Here is an 8,386-nt window from a genome sequence, read left to right on the forward strand (position 1 = left end):
GGATTCGGGGCGAATAGAAGTTGATCAAGAACCAGAAGAGAATGACGGCAACTTCAGGGCGCTTCTTCGCTTTCGAAGTAAGACTGATTCCGCATTAAAAAGTACATTGACTAGTAGTGCCGGAAATGCTCAATATATAAGTCCTAGAATACCGAACGAAATAATTTAAGCGTGCAACGACCTGATTGTTCGAGATCTTGTTAACGAACTTAATGCCTCCAGCTTCTTCTATATCCTTGCCGATGAGACGTCAGATATAGCAGGCATAGAACAATTATCACTGTGCGTTCGTTATGTTGACGCAAGAGAATTCGTTGCGATAGAAAACTTTTCACAATTCATACCATTGTATGATGTGACCGGAAAGGGAATTTGCGTTCATTAAATATAGACTTAAATAAAATTCGTGGACAAGGATATGACGGAGCTGCGTCAATGTCAAGACAACTGAACGGAGTCCAGGCACATGTAAAGGAAATAATTCCATCAGCCTTGTATGTTCACTGCTCTGCTCACAGTCTCAACTTAGCTGAATCCAGTGCTTGTGAAGTTGCTGCTATTAGAAACTGCATGGGCACAATATCGAGACTGTATGAATTTCTTAATACACCTAAAAGGCAACATGTTTTAAAATCGGCGATAAATGAATTGGAAACTACAACTTCACGGCGTGAAAAATTAATTAAACTCTGTGCAACGCGTTGGTTGGAAAAGTATGACTCAGTGGCCTCGGTGGTGGAATTGTATGACCTTATTATTGCAACACTCCAAAACATATCAGAATGGAAAGACAAAAGACTCGTCGACACAGGCAAATTCAATTTTATTTGCTCCGAGTGATTGTCAATTTGTGATATCTCTGTTTTGTATTCAAAAGCTGTTTTCTTTAAGTCTGCCTTTGTGTAAATTCCTGCAGAATTCGACCATTGATCTATTGGAAGCCGTAAACCTCGCTGAAGATATTAACAATGAAATGAAATCCTTGCGCGAAAATGTCAATGAAGAATTTCTAAAAATCTTCACTTCTGCTTCCGAAGTCTTAGATAGGTTGGGGTCCTCCATTCAAATCCCCCGCATGGCAGCACGACAGAGAACCGTGTGAACTTGGACTTACCATCTGCGACGCCAGAAATTTACTTTTGCGTCTCTACTTTTATCCCATTTCTGGATGCCTTTGTGTCCCAATTGGATTCTCGTTTCTTCAAACATAAGGACATTTTAAAGAGTTTTCAGTGTCTTTCACCTAGCAACCCAGTCCCTCTGCCTTCTCAAGTTGCTGCTTTCACTTCGCTCACGGAGTTCTATACCAAGGACGTAAGAAGTGATTGCCAAGAAGACCTGAACACTGAATTAAAATTATGGTACAGAAAAATTGCACGTCATGTGAAGGTAGACCAACCAAAAACTGCTATAGATGGATTAGTCATTTGCAATCCAAACATAATGCCAAATATATTTGCATTGCTAGAAATATTGGCTGTGCTGGCCGTGTCCACGTGCACAAACGAACGATCTTTCTCAATATTGCGCCGCTTAAAAACATATTTGCGCAATTCTACAGGAAATGCTCGATTAAATGGATTTGCACTCCTGAACATACATAAGAAGCACACTCCAACTGCAGAAGATGTGTTGAATGAACTAATGAAAAAAAGTCGTCGTTTGGACATTGTGCTGTGATTTCCAATGTGTAGGGACAAATACGTACATATTATTTGATTGATTTATTAGTTTAAACTTACTTTTGAACCCAAAAAGACTCAGTGAAATTGACCTACATGCATATGCACCGTGTTAAAAATGTAAACATAAACATTGGTGAGGCCTTGCCCGGTCCCCCCGGAACTTCCGGTTTAGGCCAGTTCCCGTTGTTTCCAGTACAGATTCACCGGCATACGAAGTAAGAAATGAGCGCTTGTTTTCATCAATTGTGCGACGATAGTCAAGAAAGGTATTTGTTAAAGTTGTACTATGAAGGAGTGGACGTCAAGAATCCGTCGGATGATCAACTGCAGAGCAGATTATTAAAACATGACGTGTCTTTGTGGCCGCCAGTTGTATAGCATACTACCACTACGTATCTCATGTATAGTCATGGAAAGTAGTTCTTGGGCCACGAGATCTACGATATCGTAACATCTTAAAGCCTGTTGTCTATGCAACCCAAATAACAAAATTGTCGCTTGGGTTTGCCTGGCGGACCTGGATTCTCGGGAATGATTGAGTATTGACAGCAGCGTGAGTCATACCCCCAAGCCCAGCCATAACAAACAACAGCTGGGTGCCGTGAGACCACCAGAAAAAGTTTCAGGAATTGGTTTCTTAACAACAGCTATTCGTAAGAAAAAATGTTCTCTTTACTGACATTAGAGTCATTGTCAAGAAAGTTCACTGAAATGGTGGTTTCGTCGCATCATCATCGCGCAACACACATGCTGTCAACCCAGAAGTCCTTGAAAAAGATTGGAGTTAAAAACAACTACTTGACTAATGATAAGACGAATCGCTATTCATTAGTCCCAACTTAGAATTTTGTGTAAGACATGGATCATCATGTCCTATCATCCATTTCATAACTTCATTAATCATCCTCATCGCCAAGTGCTAGAAAAGCAATATAAAATAAGCAAATTAATAAATTATATTTTCAGCGTTTTCACGCAGCGACTCAGTTGCATGTAGACAAAGTTTCATTACTCGGGAACCAAGGGCCCCCTCGTTGTGCTTCATTGTCATTTTCCCTCCACTTTGCCTGCCGCGATTAACCTGAAGTTGATTAATGTACAATCCACAAAGTGCACCAAAGCGGCGCATATTATGAATAGGTAAACTATGTGATATTATGCTAATTTAGAATTTAGTAATAAAATGTGAATTTTGAGGGCTTCAGTTAAGTGGCTGCACATCCATTACGTAATCGCGATATCATCAAATTGTACGAAGTTTGTCTACACCTACGTAAAGTGTCAGTCCCCGTCATAGGCGTGCGCAGACCCTCTGATTAGGGGGATAGCCTTGATTATATTTCAGGCCGGAAAAGAATAACGTAATTTCATCTCACTTGTTTAAATTTTATTGCATTGATGGGTGTGTTTATATATACACCCCTCCCCCCCGCCCCACACACACATATAAATACATACACACACACACACACACACACACACACACACACACACACATATATATATATATATATATATATATATATACATACACACACACAACACACACACACATATACATATATACCAACAGTAAAAATCATATAAATTGTCTCTCAAATCTGCGCTTTCCTTTTCCTCCCAACAATTGTTCATGCACTTAAGAGAAAACCTTTTAGCAGCAGTACTTCTCTCCTCGGTAATATAAAATGCATTACAGAAAACAAATTGCGAGCAAAGCGACCAATAAATTTTCAGATCCAAATTTTTGCAAAATGAAAACAATGTCGATTTAATATGGGGAAAAAAATTCATGGAGCGCCATATTATTCTCTTTTACAATTTTTTTCATTTAGATCGTTAACTCCCGCTGACCCCTAGCTACGGCTCTGAACTTGACTAGACTGCAAGAAAAGCAGGCATTGCCAGCGAAGCGAGCAAGAACATTTTACAAAAGGTATTTATATTTGTATAAAACTTGAAATCAAGGGGGCAATTGCAGATCTGTCCCTCCCCCCCCCCCACCGCAGGTGCTCTTGGCAGTCTGGAAGAAATAATGCATGAAAGACGTGAAAACAAAATCCGTCTTGAGTATCCTTTTGTCCTGCTACTCTTAGATTCTGCTACTCTTGCTTTCCTTTACTTCCATGTTTGCCCCCTAAAATTGATTTCCGTTCAAGGTTGTGGGGGGCTGTGGTTTCGCCACTGCACCCCCTTCCCCCGTAGTTGCCTTGAACTTTCATCGGCTTGAAAATACTTAATTTTCTTTAAGAGTATAATATAGATTAATAACGGCGATAGGATTCATCTATCCTAAATTTCTAGGTGAAAATATAATAATATAGGGGCATAGATGTCTGAAAGGGAGGCAAGGATTGCCACATCTTCCCCTTAGAAAACGAATGTCAACCAAAAAGTACGTTTTCACTTGTATAATTTGATTTCAGTAGTAGTGTAAACGTATTGTTTCAACGCAGCACTTTGTAGGTATGCATTTGTAGCCTCTTTTTTTTATCAATTGAATATCAGTTTTTGACATATTTTGACAATTTTTTGTCGATGTTTTAGCGTTTAGCGATGTTTTAGTAAAATTTCCCTTTTTTCCCACTCGCACTTGGTAGGTATGCATTTGTATCCTCTTTTTTTATCAATTGAATATCAGTTTTTGACATATTTTGACAATTTTTTGTCGATGTTTTAGTAAAATTTCCCTTTTTTTCCCACCTCACACTTGTAGGTATATCACGATCTTACGTGATATAACTTAACCTATTCATTTTTTTTATTACATGCTAAACTACACGAGAGCCTCTACGCGCTTTGACCTACTTAGAGAGTAGTAGTAGGTGGAACCCTACGTTCTGGAGCTACCCTTTGACCTACTTTTTATTTTACGACGTTTTACGGACTAAACTAACCTACAATGAGAGAAAAATGGACAGAAAAAGCTCTGGCATCACTTTTTAAGCTATTTTTTACCTCCTGCAAATTTTGCTCTTATGCTAACTCGCCCCTTTGACCTACTACTTTTTTATTTTACGACGTTTTACGGACTAAACTAACCTACAATGAGAGAAAAGTGGACAGAAGAAGCTCTGGCATCCCTTTTTAAGCTATTTTTTTTTACCTCCTGCAAATTTTTGCTCTTATGCTAACTCGTCCTTTGGCCTTCTTTTGAAATGACTTACGACATTTTCCTATAAGTCTGCTGTCTCCTCTTACTGTAAGGTCCCCTCAGTGTAATCTACCACGACCTTGCTCTCAGCGTAATCTGTCACGATGTTTTTTAAAACTCTCATGTGTGATCTTCTACAATGTGTGCCCCCCCCCCCTTGCTACGAACTAACGGGGCCTCTCTCCTTTTTTTTTTTTTTAGATTAAAAATTTTGTAATGGAGGATGTAGAAAAAGCCATTCTTGCTCGACGAAGGCAATATATTTTAAAACTGCTCTGTGACCCTCTCGTTCTTCACGTCGTACGCGAAAGACTTCTCTGCGATCAGGATGACGCTGCATAGAGTATCGGCAGGCAAGGCTTCGTGGAACTCGCAAACGACCTTGATGTTGGTGCGATCGTTCAGTACGAATTCGACCTTCACCCGCAAGTTCGGGAACCAACCGCTCGTGCAGGTGATCGATCAAGTTAGCCTGATGGCGTTTATCCATAAGAATAAAAAGCGAATCCGTGTCCATGTACATCATGCGCGGTCGCTGGGGTTCGAGGGGAAATTTTCAACCACGTCGCGCGATTTTAACAAGATGGTTCGTGACAGAAAAGTAACGAGAGACGCGCAAGCAGGGTTCTTCGAAACGAACGAGCCCCCAACGTTTTTCCGTAGGGTCTGCGAACGTAAGGTTGGTTCACGTGAGCGCGAATTTCTTCGGGAATATCTTTCAGCTCGTACATCTGACCGTACATGCTGTTCATCATCAACTTCGCCGTGTTCTGTTTCGCGTCCATTTCGAGCAGTTTTTGCCCCAGGCGGCAAGGTCTTCTCGCAATTCTTGACTTCCTTGATTTTTTTACGCAAGGCCATGATCTTGCGGATGCACGTGGCGTTGAGCGTGTCGGGCGAGAAATACACGTGGAGATCCGCTTCCGTGCAGCCGGTTGGGGATTCGTACTCCCGCGATAAACATCGACTTCCGTGCCCGGTGGAACGGACGTTTGTCGGTGTGGAATTCGCGCCCTTCAACGTGAACTTGGAGTGGCGAGAGCCCTGCTGCGACCATGACGCTCGGGTAGAGGGGACGTATGTGAACCCCGAGAAAATTCTATATAAAATAACATACCTGGAAATTATATTCACAGTATAGATTGAATTTTGAGTTTTGTAATCACCCTCCAAAGAAAATTCTATACAAAATAACATACCTGAAATTATATTCACAGTATAGATTGAATTTTTTGAGTTTTGTAATCACCCCCAAGAAATTCTATATAAAATAACATACCTGAAAATTGTATTCACAGTATAGATTGAATTCTTGAGTTTTTTGTATTCACACCCAAGAAATTCTATATAAAATAACATACCTGAAAATTCTATTCACAGTATAGATTGAATTCTTGAGTTTCCTGGGAAGTTTTGTTACGACAAAATTGGGATGTATAGTAAATTAAAATGCAAAGTCCTACCTTGTGCTTTGCACCAAGCCATGAAGGCGTATAGAGAGTGTGGAGTTAGTGAAGTTAGGGCCCCACGCTTTCTTCATCAGGCCGAAGGTGGGAATGATGTGATCAACACCACGCCCCTGGCCGCCATACCCCCCCCCTTCCCCAGAGTTTCCTCCAGGTACGACTTTATACGACGCTGGGTGGGAACCGAAGCAGCTTGAACAGGTGGACAAAATCCCGATTATCCCCCGTCGAGGATCGAACCCAGATCTCTCGCATGGTAATAAAACGCCCTAACGACTGTGCTACTGCGGCACATACAGTAATTAAGGCAAGAATTGTTTTAGCGTTTCGTTCAACATTTTTAGGGGAATCATTTTCGGAGATATAACGTGTAGCTCTTGTCGGTTCTGCTACCTGGGTTGAGAAAAGGCGAATTTCTGACGAACAACATTCCACCTGACAAGTCACGTGACTTTCCTACATTTCCTGTGTCTGTTGGCTTTTGCATGAAAGACGAGTTGCTCTTGAGACAGACAGAATCACCCGATCACCTAATGGTGCAATGTGTGTTGCCTACCCTTCCGGCATTATTTACTGCCATTAAAGTCTTATGGGGAAGAACTTTTTTCCACCACTGTACACGCACGACGAACTGAAAACGCACGAAAGTTTAGATATATTCAATTATTTTGTAAATGGAAAAGTGAGGGCAAGATAATTCTATAAAATTAGTGATATTATTATATTATAAAGTATGCTTAAGTGAATCTTTGCAAAAAATTGCAGAAGTAATGACACATGCAAATGCAGTAAATATGTGTGCTTTCAACTTGGCCGGAAGAACTATGATATGGTATGCCACTTTCACTTGCACAAATTTACTTCAAACAACAAGGGAGTTTTCAGACTGAAGCGACAAGCGATATCGAGATTTCGCACAGAAGCATTCGATCTAAAGCAAACCATTCACCACGCTTGCGCAAATAACAGGCCGGGGCAACACAATGCACAGTATTGATAAAACCGCCCAGTCCAAGCGACATGAAAGCGAGAAGCGACACCTGCAATTTGTCGTGTTGCTTTAATTGGGAAGGTGTTTATTTTTTTAATGTTGGTTTCCAAGAATGTCTCTTGGAAACCGCTTCAGTCTGAAAGCTTACTTTCGAACCAATTCACTACGAGAAAATGCACGTGTCGCTTGGACTGGTCTGTTTTCTCAGTACTATGCATCGTGTCGCCTCGGTCTGTTGTACTCGTATGCAATGTGGATTGTTTCCTTTAGAATAAGGGGCTTGCTTGTCGCTTCGGTGTGTAATCTCCATGCCACTTGAAAGTGAATCCTCAGTGATCAACGAAATGTATCGAACCGAAGGGACGCGACAAGCTGGACGTGTCGCTCAGATTCCCAATGGTGTGTATTGTGCCGCCTGAGACTTGATTTCCCATGCGCGGTAAATGCTTATTTATAGATTAAATGGTCCTGTGTCGCTTGCCACTTCGGTGTGAACCACTGCTGTCGCGTGTCGCTTCGGTTTGAAACCTTACTAAGAGCCTTTTCACCACAACACAATACGCAGATAAGCGATCAACATGCTTGCAACAAAATGCAAGTCGTACAAATCCTTTCCGAGTACCAATCCTTTTTTCGTTCTGCTTGTATCAACAGGTTTCGTCTCTCTACGTCCTTCGGAAACCTACGAAGTGATACTTGACTCAATAAATTGTTCCCGAGCGAACTGTGCAACCATATACTATGCAGCTGACATGCTATTACCTTGTAAAAGAATCTCCACTTTGCCGTTTCATATTATCGTTCATACCATAGCACCGTAAGCGTAACCGGATGTTCCAGGGGAGCCAGACGAGTGCGCATGCTCCGCAGTAGCTCCGCCTTTAACACCGTCTATAGTGAGTTTGAATTCTACATCGTGCCTCTTTATCATCCTGCTGGGTGAGTTCCATACTTTGATTATTTAAATTTGTTTTAATATATTTGCTTGTTCTTATGGATTTTCTTCACTTTTAAAATGTTTTACGTATTACGTATCATATACAACTAACCGTTGACTGAACAATTATTTCATAACAAAGTTGACATGTTC

This window comes from Lepisma saccharinum, chromosome 16, assembly GCF_977018435.1.
Source record: "Lepisma saccharinum chromosome 16, izLepSacc3.1, whole genome shotgun sequence".
Classification (NCBI taxonomy): Eukaryota; Metazoa; Arthropoda; class Insecta; order Zygentoma; family Lepismatidae; genus Lepisma; species Lepisma saccharinum.